The sequence below is a fragment of the Cryptomeria japonica genome, chromosome 3 (genome assembly GCF_030272615.1).
Source record: "Cryptomeria japonica chromosome 3, Sugi_1.0, whole genome shotgun sequence".
In the NCBI taxonomy this organism is placed as follows: Eukaryota; Viridiplantae; Streptophyta; class Pinopsida; order Cupressales; family Cupressaceae; genus Cryptomeria; species Cryptomeria japonica.
Window position 1 is genome coordinate 30,917,386 of NC_081407.1, and position 14,690 is coordinate 30,932,075.

Below are 14,690 nucleotides of genomic sequence, written 5' to 3' on the forward strand. Positions count from 1 at the left end.
TTTGGGCAACAAAGGCAAATTCGCTCCTGACCCTTGCTGAGGGCCCAGGGCGAAATTTCGAATTTTCCTTATTTTGCAGTGAAAAAAGATCAAGTTTTGAACATGAATGGAAAATGAGCAACTCCCTTTACCCACCTGAGAAAGTTTCAACTTGAAAAGATGAAGGACTTTGTTGAAAACCTAAATTTCGCTCCTGACCCTTGCTAAGGGTCCAGGGCGAAATTCCTTCAATCACCTGTTTTCCTGGCAAAATCAAGTCAAGCTTGGGTATGGATGAGAGAGGAATAGTGTTTTCTTCCTTGGAGAGGAGAAATCAACTTGAAGTGATGATGGAACAAGCATGAATTAAGAAATTCGCTCCTGACCCTTGCTGAGGGTCCAGGGCGAAATTCCTTTCAAGCACTTTTTTTTGGGTTTTCTTGGACATGAAATCCTATTCATAGCATAGTACAAGATGAAATCTTACTTGGCAAAGAGGTTGCAAGGTGAAAAGTGAAACATTTTGGTCAAAATTGCAAAATTCGCTCCTGACCCTCTCAAGAGGTCCAAAGCGAAATTCTCAAAAAACACATTTTCCTTGCAAGGTCAAAGTGATTTTTATGGTTGGAGTGGATGTGAAAAGGTATGTTTTACCCTTTGAAGATAATTTGTATGGCCAACAAGAAGCAACCAAGCCCAAAAAAGGAAAATCGCTCCTGACCCTTCCTGAGGGTCCAGGGCGAAAATTCTAAAACCTATTTTTTCCTCCAAAATTTGAACAAAGTTGAGCCTAGGCATGGGTTTAAAACGATGTTTGAATTGCCTTGAAGTGGAATTGGATTGCTAAGGATGTAAATTTTGATGCCAATTGGGAAAATCGCTCCTGACCCTCTCAGGAGGTCCAGGGCAAAATTTCCAAATCTTCCTATTTTCCTTGCATTTCGAGATGATATTTTGGTTCTCAAGACTCAAAGGGGAGTAAGGCATGATGTTCTATGCCTTGGAAGTGATTTGAAGTTGGAAAGGATGAAGGAATTGTCCTAAAACCAGAAAATCGCTCCTGACCCTTCCAGAGGGTCCAGGGCGAAAATCATAAAACCAACATGTTCCTTTCAAGTTTGTGCTAAGGCAAGGTTATACCAAGGTAGAAAAGACCTTTCAGAACCATGATGAGTGATGGTTTGCTTCTAAAACTTGATGATTCTAGGCCAGGGAAGAAAATCGCTCCTGACCCTTGCTAAGGGTCCAGGGCAAAAATTTGAAAAACTCTTATTCTACCTTGCAGAAACAAGGCAAATTTGGATGGGATGGATAAGGAAGGACATTACCTAGTGATGAATGAAAGTTTCAACGAAAGATGATGATGGATTGAGTCTAATTTGCAAAATTCGCTCCTTACCCTTGCTAAGGGTCCAGGGCGAAAAACCCTAAATGCACTTTTCTTCCAAAATTCAAGTGAAATCGAACCCAAACTCCAGTAAAAGATGCCATTTAAGATGCCTAGGTGAAGTTTTGGACGTGTAACAATGAGGTATTCAAGGCCAAATTTGAAAAATCGCTCTTGACCCTTGCTAAGGGTCCAGGGCGAAGTTATTGGCATTCTTCATTGATACCTTAGTCAAGCCTTGATATTCCTCAAATCCCCCAAAATTGCTAACTTCGAGGCCTTTGGAAATATTAAATCAAATTCACATTAAATTAGAGGCATTTTAATTTAATAAATTAATTTTTGACCTTGAAATAATCAAAAAGGGCATCTTGGAGACATCTAAAATTAATTTTTAAAATTAAAATTTATCAAAAAGCGCTCAAGGCATTATTTTGCCTTTATTTGGCAAGTCGGCCCACCTTTTTTAAAGGTTTTATTTATTTTTTACCTCTTTATTAGCAAGTCGGCCTTGGGGAAACAAGAAGTGAGCGCTCTATATAATGGGGATGCTTTGTTCAAGTTTTAATCATTCATTCATCCCTTCTTAAATGCGAGGTTGAAGTGCGAATTTGAGGAGCGAAATATAGCATGTTTGAGGCGAATTTCTACTAAGTGTGGATACTAAGGAGGGTGGAATTTATTCTTTTGAAGCTAGAGGAGGCGCAATCCATCCAAGGGAGGACTATAATCTAGGCCTTGTCCATCAAAGTCTAGTTTTCTTTCATCATTGTCAAGTTTTTTTGAGTACTCAAGAGGAGGTATGGCAAAATTATCTTAATATCCTTATTCAAGACTTGATTTTTGGGCATTTTTTTTTAGAAAAGTTTAAGTGTTGATTAATTAATTAGGAAATGATAATTCTAGATTTATCATGAAATTTCCTAATTAATATCTTAAATCCTCCTTTTGAGTCTTATTTTCTACCCTTTAATGCTCAAGGACTAATTTTGAAATGTTGTGTAGGTGTCAAGATGGCGACTCCAAAGGCCGGAGTATCTACTAGTCACCCGGTTCTCATCAAAGAAGATCAGAAGAATGACGAATTGGAGACTAGGATCGTGTCCAAATGGAGTAATATCGGAGACACCAACTTAGGCAACTTCAACGTGAAGAAGTTTCGAGAGGTCCCCTACATTGGCAAGCCATCACCTGTTGCGAAGAGGATAATTGAAAGTGGCATCATCAAGGCTGCAGGTTTCCCTCCCGCCGTCAAATGTCATGAGCTGATGATCGAGTGTGCCCGCCATTATGACTCACAATCAAGGACGATCGTATCCAAGGAAGGGAACATCTTAGCTTACCTTTCAGAGGAAGCTATAAGTGAAGCTCTTCATCTTCCAGAACATAAAGATATGATTTACAAAAGCCTAGAAGGAGCAAGGTCGATCTATGAAGATGATCCTGAGACTTGTCTGAATCTCATCAATAAGAATTGGTTGCTCAAGAGTCGGCCTCGCCTAAACAAGATTCCCAATACACCGCATAGGATCGACTTCCAGGAGGAATACAAAGATTTGATAACTTTTCTCAGTCGAGTTACAGGTGCTCCTCAAGCCACCTTCTTCGAAACGTGGATGTTCTTCTTCATTCAAGTGATAGTCCAAGGAAAAGGAATGCTTCATTGGGCCAGAATTATTAGCAATTGTTTGGACGTGCAGTTGAGAAGGCTAAGACCCACCAAATCGTTCCACATGAGCTCATATGTTATATATGCCTTGATCAGGAGTTTCGAGTATGCAGGGCTACCTCACAGAGGAGTGATCAGGGGAGGACCCGGAGAAATGAGAGTTTGTGATTCTTATGTTCATCTGCATCATCCACCTAGAAGTGACTATAAGTTAGTCAATGACACCTTCACGATGAACATTACTAGGATATTGCAAGGTGGGATTCATAATCGACTATCTCTGGATGCACAAGAGCTTGTGAAGAAGTATGGTGCATGGTTCATCCAGTTTCAAAAGTTTACATATATCAGAGTTCATGGGTGTCCTTCACCTCCCTACATGTTGCCGAGATATCCGACAGACAGGATAGTGCAACTTGAGGTAACTAGACAGTTGGCAGCTTATGCAAAGGCATCCAGACACAAGCATGGAAATGGGATTCCCGTGCCCATCATACTAGGGAATTCACTTGAAGTATGTCCTAACACTCAAGCCTCGGAAGATGCAGAGAAGGAATTATCTTTATATTCATTCACATCCTTTGCCTCGTGGGAGAATTTTGATCCTCACGGTTATATGGAGGAGACAATCGGTAAGAAGTACAAACATGAGTTTCAGGTGGAGGACTTTTGGATGAATCTCCCAAATGATTTAGAGGTTAAAAGAAAGATGCATTCCAGGCTACCCTTAGATCTCATCAGGAAATTCTAAGTTTATAGAGTAGCTGATCAAGCCCAGGATAATGGTAGATGCCTCCAGTCGTCTTATGACAAAGAAGACAAAGGAGTGAAGATAGATTGGAATGAGCCCGAGGTTTTGGACTTGAGAGCTTTGATGGCTCCTGTTTTATCATGCACTCGCAGATGGGTGGATGTACAGCATCAGAAGTTGAAGGAGCAAAATGTATCAATGACTTTTACTTTGGAGGCAAGACCAAAAGAAGGAGAAGCAAGCGTGAGTGAGAATGCTTCTCATTCCAAAGGCTCAAAGAGGAAAGAAAGACCTGAGAAAAGGGAACCCTCCAAGAAGAAACAGAAAACAAACCCCGATCACCCACCAGGTACATCTTCTCGACATGAAAAGAAGGCAGGTCAAGGAGAAGATCAGGAGAGGATGGTACATGAAATTGATGAATCTATGGAATCCATGGTACAAAATGACAAGCCAGAAAAGGGACAGACGCCTCAACATTCATCAAGTCAATCTCCCCAAGTTGATGCTAATGAGCTACATGAAGAGAAGAATGATGATGAAGCGACATCTCCTCTCCGAGAGGATGGACCACTGCTTAAAGAAATACAATTAAGAGAAACAAGATCCGCCATCCCGAATTGGTTAAAAGAGAGACTGACAAGGGTGGTTGTGGTTGAAGAGGAAGAGGATGTATTTGATTTAGAAACCCTAATAGGAAATTCTCAAGAGGCAATGGAGAAGAAGAAGGCCACAAAGATGTCCAAGGTAATAAGGGATGAGACAGGATCCAGAAAATTGCAAATAGCTACACCAGTAGTGGACAAATATGAGGATGAGATTCTTGCAAATGAGTATGACTTAGAAACATTTGAGCTTGGTCCACTTACCACCGAACAAGCAATGGAAGAGGCAACCGATTCATTTGAAGCACTTAAAGACAAACTTAAAGAAGAAATGGAAAAGAATAAGAAGCTCGAGAGAGAGAGAGGTGCTTGGAGAGGCTATTTTAGTCATCTCAATCAGCCCTTGAGACGTCAGGATCCAGCAGTATCTCACTTCCTCTTGAATCAGTTGGCGAAGCAGAAAGGGTCAAGAGCTTGGTTCAGCTTATGAGCTCTTGGATTGATAAATCCCACACGATAGCCGTTGAATTTGCAACAAGAATGATGAAGACAGTTCATCGAGCTATCCAGGTCCTTGAAGTTATCCATAATCTAATGATAACTGTAGCCTCTTTCACTCACACTAGAGATGTTATCATTCATATCCTACAAGTGATAAGGCAAACACCAAGACGGATCCTGGCACAAGAAAAGATAATGGATGGAGGAACCCATAACCTCCTACAGTGGTCAGCTCTGCTCCAGATGAAAGAGGTCCTTTTTGAAGACATCAACACCAAATGCAGTAAAGTTGAAGGTGTCATCCATCCAATTCAAGATAAGGTGTTTGAAGTGTTGTGTACCATTCTTGGCAAGCGGATCGAGATTGAGACGGATGTAGACATCCAAGAGTTGGAGGAGAGAGTCAAAGTCATCCTTTGCAAAGAGGAGAACGTCATCACAGATGAGCAACGAGATCAGATGTTCACTACTATGTTCCTGATTGAGAAGATCAAAGAACTTGAACCTGGATGGGAGACAGCTCTTCTCACTGCTTTTGATCAAGTCCTTCACTTGGAAGAACGAATGAAGAATCTTCCTGAGATTCCCATTACTGAGATTGAGGGAATTGTGTCCAGATTCGTTGGATATGCCAAGAAAGAGCATAGGAAAGGGAACAAAATTCTAGATGAAAAGTTGTTATAGGATGATGTGGCAACTTAATTCCTATTGGTCTATGTTTCCTCGATATTTGTGCCAATTAATTATTGGCTATGCATTTAATGATGTTTATCTAAATGGGGACCTTTTTTGTAACAAACCCTAATTAGGGTTTAGGTGTCCAAATCTCAGCCATTGATCTTCTTTCGATTTGGGCCATTCATTGTATTTGAGGATGCTATATATACCCTCACTCATTTTCATTTTGATAATAGTTAGAAGTTAGAGAAGAGAGAGAGCTTAGAGAGAAGAAAGTTATTGTGTAGCAAGATTGAGTAGTGAAGAAAGAATTTTGAACAATTGTTGTCTATTTGGCTTTGAGATCAATAAAATATTGAAGTTCTGGTGTTTTATTGCAATACTTGTGGCTATCTTCATGACTGTTTATCTTCTTGAATCATTCTCAGTCGAAGTAGTATTTAAGTTTAAGTTTGAAGGACTAAGTGTTGTGCCTGATCTTTGGTGAGATTCATGTTCCAAACCACTTGCTTCTTGCTGATTGTAAGGACGCCTTGTGTGGTCAACTAGAGATATTAAGATTGCTTGAAAATTCAATCATTGTTGAAATATTGATATGTATCTCTATGATAGTATCTATATCCTTGATGATTTGAAAATCACTGAATCACCTTAGAAGATCGCATCAATTCCAGTAGAGTTGTAATTTCTTGGCAACATTGAAATTGGTAGAATCTCACCAAGTCTAGCCTACATTGAGTCATTCTTAGGATTAGATTAGCATTCATCCCTTGAAACCCTTATCTTTTGCTATTTTTTGAGAATCTGTTAATATTAGGAAAATCCTGTTCCTGCAGTCAAAAGAGAGTAACACGGACAAGCTTTCTCAGAAAGTACGTAAGACCCCTTGAAGAAACAGCATATACAACGACCACTGGTGCTTATCCACACGTAGAGATCCTACAACGAAGAACCTTGAAGTCATCTTGATTGATCCCTTTTGCGATATCTTCAGCATTCAGAGGCTTTAATCAAGAGAGGATAAGGTACCATTTGGGTATTTTATTCTACATTTGGTTGTGTACAAAATACACGTCAACACTACCCTTGTTTCTTATTGAGCCACATGTCATGTTTGTGTGCTCACATATCCCTAGCCTTGCCTATATAAGCAGGCTCATCTACATTGTATGAGATGGAAGAATTGATCATTTATCTATTGATGAGAATACAGTTTATTCTTATCCTATATTTTGTCTCTATTGTACTTTTCATTGAGCTCTTGATCTTGGCAAAATCTCACATGGTATCAAAGCCATTGGGGCTTCATTGATTGGTTTTTGGAGACATCGTGGAAGGCTTCTATTTTCGGATTTGAGGGACTGCATTTTTGGGAGGCATCTTAGAGCGTTTTCGACCTCACCATTGCGTCCGGGAGGCCATTTCCATAAAAATCGAGTATAAATTCGACCTATTTTGGCGAAAATCGATTTTTGGGTGTGGAGGAAATTTTCTGCCCAATTTGGGAGGAACGGTACGGAATTTTCAGATTTTTTTTCAAAAAAAAAAATATATTTTTTTTGAAAATTATTTTCCAGTTTGAAAATTATTTTTGGGATCCGTACCTTCTGCCCAGTCAACAGTGCACAGTTAGCGCCACATCAGCAGCCCAGTTGGCTACCACATCACCTGCACAGTCAGCGCCCAGTCAGCCATGAAGTTTGGGCGACGGTCATACGACCGTCAAATTTAACCTTGCAATCCGCTGACGTCATCATTTTTTCAAAAAATTTGCAGGCCCCTCACATTGAGCTTTTTGATTTTGCAGTTCAACTTCAAATGGCCATATCTTGCTTATTTTTGCTCCTTTTTTGGTGCAAGTTTTTTTGAAATGGGCTAGAATTTCGTGTACTTTCACGTGGTGGAATTATTTTCTGATTTTGATGGACAGATTTTTTAGAATTCTCAGTTTTTGGTGACTGTACCTGTCCAATCCCCGTTTCTGCAACTTCCAGATCTCCGTTCGGGCTCATACGAACTCCTTTTCAGGTGCCTTTTTTGTTAAAGTGCATTATTTTTTGTCTACTCTCAGAATATGCTATCAGTTTGCAGCAATTGTGGGTAGAAATTGTACTTTCATCATATGGTTTTATTTGGCCAATTTGGCATTTGTATTGCATAGATCTATCTTTCTGATCTTTTGCTTTGAAGTTCTCAGCCTATTGGGGCAGTTGTAAAACAAAATTAGAATTCCACCTTTCCATTGTTTGTAAGTGGCCCATTGTACACGCACTACATATGAAGTGCCAAAATCATCATTTTTGGGGGGGGTACTTTGATTGAGTGAATTTGGGGGGGTGTCTCTTGTGCTTTTGTGCTTTTGTGTTCCTTCCTTTCTGCTGCTATGGGTTCTTCTAAGTTTCCTCTATTAACTCCTCATAATTATGCTACTTGGAAAATTGATGCATGGAGTAAACTTATGGAAAAAGGACTCACTAATTACATTTTTGGAACTATTGTTGCTCCCGCTGATCCTAAGGTTGATCCACTTGGTCACTTGGATTGGCTCACTAAAAATATCATGGCAATTGGTACCTTAAGAAAGTATGTATCAAAGGATCTCATTTTTCATATTGAGAAGTGTACTCTAATCAAGGATGCTTGGAAAAAGTTTCAAGACTTGTATGGTCAAGTTGATGAGATTAAGGGATATCAAATTGATAGTGATCTCACCATGTTGGATCCCAAGAACTTTGATACTATACAAGATTATGTCACTAAGACAAATGAGTTGAGGGCACAACTCAAAGATTGTGGCATTGATAAGAAGGATACTCAATTGATATTCAACTTGATAGGCAAGCTTCCACAAGAATATGCAGCATTTGTTTCTAGTTTCCAAACCCATAGGATGACAATGGGTTCAAGCTACACAATGCCTACTTTTGATGCTTTCAATGAAATGTTTATGATGGAACAAACTAAGTTGATAAGCATGGGCATTCTTAAGGCTTCTAAGTCTCAACCATTAGTGGCAAATCAAGGGAACAAAAGAAATCAAGGAAAGGACAACTCAAACAAGAAGAAATGGCAATCAAAGCCTAAGGACAAAGCATCATCCTCTCCACAACAAGGAGATACATCCTCTTCCAAGAGGGATAATTCACCAAAGATGGAGAGACCTACTTGTGCCTATTGTAAAAAGGTTGGTCATGAGGAGCGTCATTGCCATTCTAAGAAGATTGATGAGCTCACACATATCCTCAAAAAGCATAACATTGATTTGCCTAATGTCTACAAGAAGGATGATTCATCAACTTCCACTTCCTCACATTCAAAAGGAAAAGGGCAAGCATTCGTGGCTTCTACAAGTGGGAAGACTCACTCTTTTGGGACAAGAAAAGGAAAAGCTCTATGTGCTACTATCAGTCATGATTCAAAGAGATGGCTTCTAGATTCAAGGGCTTCTCATCATATGGCATCTTCGCAGTCTATGTTCTCTACATTTGAGCCTTGCACCATGCCGCAGATTTTGATGGGCAATCATACATACATGGATGTGATTGGGAAAGGATCTATTGACATTGGGGATAACTCCTTCAATGATGTGTTGTGTGTACCTGTTGTGACCATTTCACACATCGCCCCATCGCAAATGGGGACCCCCTCTTTTTGCTTGTTTTTCGCTCGTTTTCGCTTTCGTTTTTAGGGTTTTGTTAGTTAGTTGGTTGTCTGGATTTCGGGTCAAGCCTTAGGGTTTTTTATTTTTGTCTTTTCAGGCCAAAATCCAGTCGTTTTTGAGAGCTTTTGAGCTTCCTTTTCTAGGATGCAAATTTTGAATGCAATGAGTTCGCCAAAATGGTCTAATTTTCAATTGGAATGTTGATGCAGAGCTTAAATTTGTCTAAGTATTGAAAGTGAAATGTGAATTTTTGTCCGATTGAATATTTTGACCAAATTTTGACTTTTTTGATTTTGATCCTGGGCATTGGAATTGATTTGTTTTCACCTCGTGAAGTGTTAAAATGTGAAAAATCATGTTATTTTGGCCTGTAGGAGCAAAATCGCTCCTGTCCCTCAGTGAAGGACGGGAGCTCATTTTCAAATATCTCATCATCCCTGCAGAGTCCAGACAAATTTCAAGTTGGAAGTGATGGAGAACGGCGATATCTTTCCATTGAATATAAATTGAAGATTTTCATGAGCACAGAAATGCCTCCAGGAGGAAAATCGCTCCTGTCCCTCAGTGAAGGACCGAAGCTACAAATCAAATTTCGCCTTGTCCTTGCAAGATTTCGATGACTTAACAATTTGAAAGGGTCCGAAGGAAGATGCTTTGCCAAATGAATATAATTTGAGATGCAAAAATGAAGGAGAATGACCTAGAATGCTAATATCGCTCCTGTCCCTCTCCAAGGGACCAGAGCGATTTCCTTCATTAGACAGAATCCAGGCAAATGTCAAGGCAAGTTTACGTTCAAAAACAAGGGAAAACATGAGATGGACGCATTGAATACAAATTGAAGATTTTTTGGACGTCCACAAAGGTCCTAAATGTCTAGTTCGCTCCTGTCCCTCAGGAAGGGACCAGAGCGATTTTTGATATAAATGATTTTCTTGCAAAGTTACAGATGATGTTAAGGCATGAACGAATGGAGTGAAGAAAGACGAATCCGTTGAATATAGACTTGGAACCTGACAAAGTGAGATAAAGGCTACAAAAGGAGGATCGCTCCTGTCCCTCTCCAAGGGACCAGGGCGATATAATGGTGATGTTACTTCCTATGCAAGTTCAAGGTCGATCCAAGTCAAGACAAGGTGGCGAGGGACATTTCAAGGCGTCTTTAGCAAGCACAAACATTAAAAGGTCGTCACAATGATGAAATTCGCATCCTAGGACATAGATCGCTCCTGTCCCTCTCCAAGGGACCAGGGCGATGTTAGATGCATTGGTCATTTTGTGCAAGATTTACGTAAGAACAAGATTTCATAAGGTAATGCATGGTCCAAGGCATCGTTTGAAGATAAATGCAAGAGTTTTTCAACGTCCAAACATTGCCAATCAAGGTGAAAAGCTCCCATTGCTCCTGTCCTTTGGACAAGGACCAAGGCGATACTATCAAAAGCACTCATTTTCCTTCAAGATCCAAGCTAGGCGAGGTTAGGTAAGGTGAAGGACGACGTTTGAAGGACATCACAACGAAGATCAAGGTTTAAAGTTGACAAGGTCAAGGAGAAAACATGGATCGCTCCTGTCCCTCTCCAAGGGACAAGGGCGATGATCCCTTTAATACGCCCAAAACTTCATGCGAGCAAATGGAATAAGCGCAAAAGACACGAACAAAGGATGTTATTCGCCAACAATAAAAGATCGAAGTTAAAAGATGCAAGATGGACGTGGAAACAAGAAGATCGCTCCTGTCCTTTGGACAAGGACCAGGGCGATGTACACTCAAAAGGCACTTAAGCACACATGCAAGATGATCAAATGCGAAGAACCTATCAAGATGATCGATTTTTAACGTGGAGATGAAGGAGTTGATCGTGAAAAAATGCAAAATCAGGACAAAAATGTTGAATCGCTCCTGTCCCTCTCCAAGGGACCAGAGCGATGAGGTACGTCCCTTCCATTTTCATATTTTGGCGCCAAATAAACAAATTTAAATTTCCTTAAATACTAAATCGATTAAAAAATTGAAAATCCATTTTTATTTAGCATTTAATATGGCGTTATCTTTTATTAATTATTTTTGCCTTTATTAAAAAATCAAAATTTGCAAACGCAAGGCATTAATAATTAATTAATTAATTAATATAAAATCGAATTTAGAGCGCTCAATTAAGCAAGTCGGCCTTGTTATTTTATTTCAAATCATTTAAAATCATTTTTAAAAATGGTTTTATTTATCAAGTCGGCCTAGGGGATGAAAAGGTGTGAGCGCTATATATAAGGGGAGTGAAATGTTCATTTTCACATCATTATTTTTTATCCTTCATACGATCTTGAGGAGAAGCGAAGGTGATGCGAAGTATATCATCAAGTGTGGAGTGCGAATTGCGTTGAAGACCAAAGGTGGTGCGAATTTCATTCATCCAAAGGGTGGCGCTTTATACATCAAGGGTGGTGCGAACTTGAAGATCTATTTGATGCGATTTGTCAAAGGCGAATTTGAAGATCCATTTAAGACCACGCCAAAGGCGATACTTGAAGATCACATTGAAATCCAAAGGTGGCGAAGTCGATTTTGAGGAGACCACATTGAAGACTATTTTACTCCTCCAATTTTCCCTAGGCGATCTTTTCCTTTTTGCATTTTAGAGTTAGCTCTCTATCGAGGTATGGCGATTTTAATTATTATTGCTTTATTCATTCATCGTCGTATTTCAAATTTTGAATTTTGAATCTCTTAGCTCAATCGTTGCTTTTTAGGAAATGATAACTCTAGAAACTTATCATGACGTTTCCTAAAAAAATTCTCTCTCTAATCAACGTTATTCATTGCAAAATCTAGTCCTTATATTGAAATGTTGTGTAGGTATGGCGACCCCGAAGGCGGGAGCATCCACCAGCCGCTCAGCTCTCATGAAAGAAGATCAGAAGACCGAAGAGGTGGAGACCAAGATCGTGTCGAAGTGGAGCAACATTGGAGATACCAACTTGGGGAACTTTAGCACGAAGAAGTTCCGAGAGGTCCCTTACATCGGCAAGCCATCACCTGTCGCCCGGAGAATAATAGAGAGTGGCATCATTAAGGCGGCCGGTTTTCCTCCAGCTATTCAGTGCCACGAGTTGATGATCGAGTGTGCCCGTCACTACAATCCATAGTCCAGGACAATTGTGTCCAATGAGGGAAACACTTTGGCGTACCTTTCAGAGGAAGCCATAAGTGAAGCTTTCCATCTTCCAGAGCACAGGGACATGATATACAAGAGCATTGAAGGAGCCAGATCAATGTACGATGATGATCCAGATGCTTGCCTAAGCATAATCAACAAGAACTGGCTACTCAAGAGTCGTCCCCGTCTAAGCAAGGTACCGAACACACCGCATCGGATTGATTTCCAGGAGGAATACAGAGATTTGATTACTATGCTCAACAGAGTTACAGGAGCACCTCATGCCTTCTATTTTGAGAAATGGATGTTTTACTTCATCCAGGTGATTGTTCAAGGAAAGGGTACGATACATTGGGCTAGGATAATTAGCCATTGCTTAGACGTACAGTTGAGAAGACTCGGGGCTACTAAGTCCTTCCACATGAGTTCATACGTCATCTATGCCTTAATCAGGAGCGTTGAGTACGCAGGACTACCTCACAGAGGAGTGATTGGAAGAGGACCGGGCGAGGTCAGAGCTTGTGAATCCTATACTTACTTGCATCATCCACCAGGGAAGAACTACAAGTTAGTCAATGATACTTTCACGATGAACATCACAAGGACATTGCAAGGTGGAATTCACAACAGATTATCTCAGGACGCCCAGGAGTTCATCAAGAGGTACGGTGCTTGGTTCATTCAGTTTCCCAAGTTCACTTACATTAGAGTGCATGGATGTCCTTTACCTCCATACATGTTGCCGAGGTACCCGACAGACAGAATTGTGTTACTTGAAGTAACAAGGCAGTTGGCAGCATATGTGAAGGCATTCAGACACAGACATCAGAATGGAGTCCAGGTACCTATTATTTTGGGTAATTCAGTTGAGGTATGTCCTAATGTCTTAGCCATGGATGACGCAGAGAAGGAGTTAGCCTTGTATTCTTTTTCATCTTTTGCTTGGAGAGAGAGCTTTGATCCATATGGACATTTAGAAGAGACGGTCGGTAGAAGATTTAGACATGAGCACCAAATTGAAGATTTTATGATGAACCTCCTAGATGATCTTGAAGTGAAACGTAAGATACATTCTAGATTGCCTTTGGATTTCATCAGGAAATGTAGGATTTACAGAGTGGCCGACCAAGCTCAGGACAATGGCAGGCACATCCAGTCTTCCTATGATAGAGAAAGCAAAACAATAAGATTGGATTGGAATGAGCCCGAGGCCGTGGATTTAGATGATTTGATGGCACCAGTTTTGTCTTGTACTCGCAGATGGGTAGACGTTCAGCATCAGAAGTTGAGAGAACGAGGCATAGCTATGTCTTTTACTTTGGAAGAAAAACCAGCCGAAGGTGGAGCTAGCGTAAGTGAAGGCAATCCTAATCCTAGGAATTCAGGTGAAGGTAACCTTCGGTGTGCCAGTGAGGGCAATCTCCATCCAAGAGGTTCAAAGAGAAAGGAAAGATCAGAAAAGAAAGAGTCTTCCAAGAAAAAGCAAGGTGCCAACAAAGATCAAACACCAGGTACTTCTTCCAGACCGGAAAATAGAACAGTTCGAGTGGAAGAGTCCATGGAGTCGATGGTACAGAATGACAGGCAGGAGGAAGGACAGACACAGCATGTTTCATCCGATGGATCTCTTCAAGACTAGGATTTAGATAATGATAATGAAATGACATCTCCTCCCAGACAAGAAGAAATAGTACATAAAGAAATTCAAGTTCAAGAGACAAGATCGAATATTCCAGATTGGTTGAAGGAAAGATTGACCAAGGTGATCGTAATTGAGGACGAGGACAATGCAATTGACTTAGAGAGCCTTGTTGGACGCTCACATGAAGTAACAGAGAAGAAGAAGGCTACAAGGATGTCCAAGATGATTTGAGATGAGACTGGATCTAGAAAACTGCAGATAGCTACACCGGCAGCAGATAAATACGAGGGTGAGATCCTAGCAGAAGACTATCATATACAAACTATTGAGTTAGGACCATCCACTGCAGAGCAGACAATGGATGATGCTACCGACACATTTGAGGCATTGAAGGACAAGTTTAGAGAAGAGGTGGAAAAGAATAGAAAGCTGGAGAGAGAGGTCGGTGCATGGAGGACATATTTCAGTCACATCAATGAACCTTTGGGACGTCAGGATCCAGTTAGGTCACCAGTGCAGGCATTGCCCCTTCAATCGATCAATGAAGCAGAAAGATTCAGGAACCTGGTCCAGCGTACATGTAGTTGGATGGATAGATCTCATACAGTGGCCATAGAGTTTGTTACAAGGATGTCGAAGATCATTCATCAGGCTATCCAAGT

At 40.5% G+C, this 14,690-nt stretch overlaps 1 protein-coding gene across 4 annotated transcripts in view; it reads right to left on the minus strand.

The window, feature by feature from the left end:
* Nucleotides 1-14,690, minus strand: part of LOC131066004 (selenium-binding protein 2) — an 82,504-nt gene that overhangs the window by 24,783 nt on the left and 43,031 nt on the right. The gene's annotated exons all lie outside the window — the stretch shown is intronic.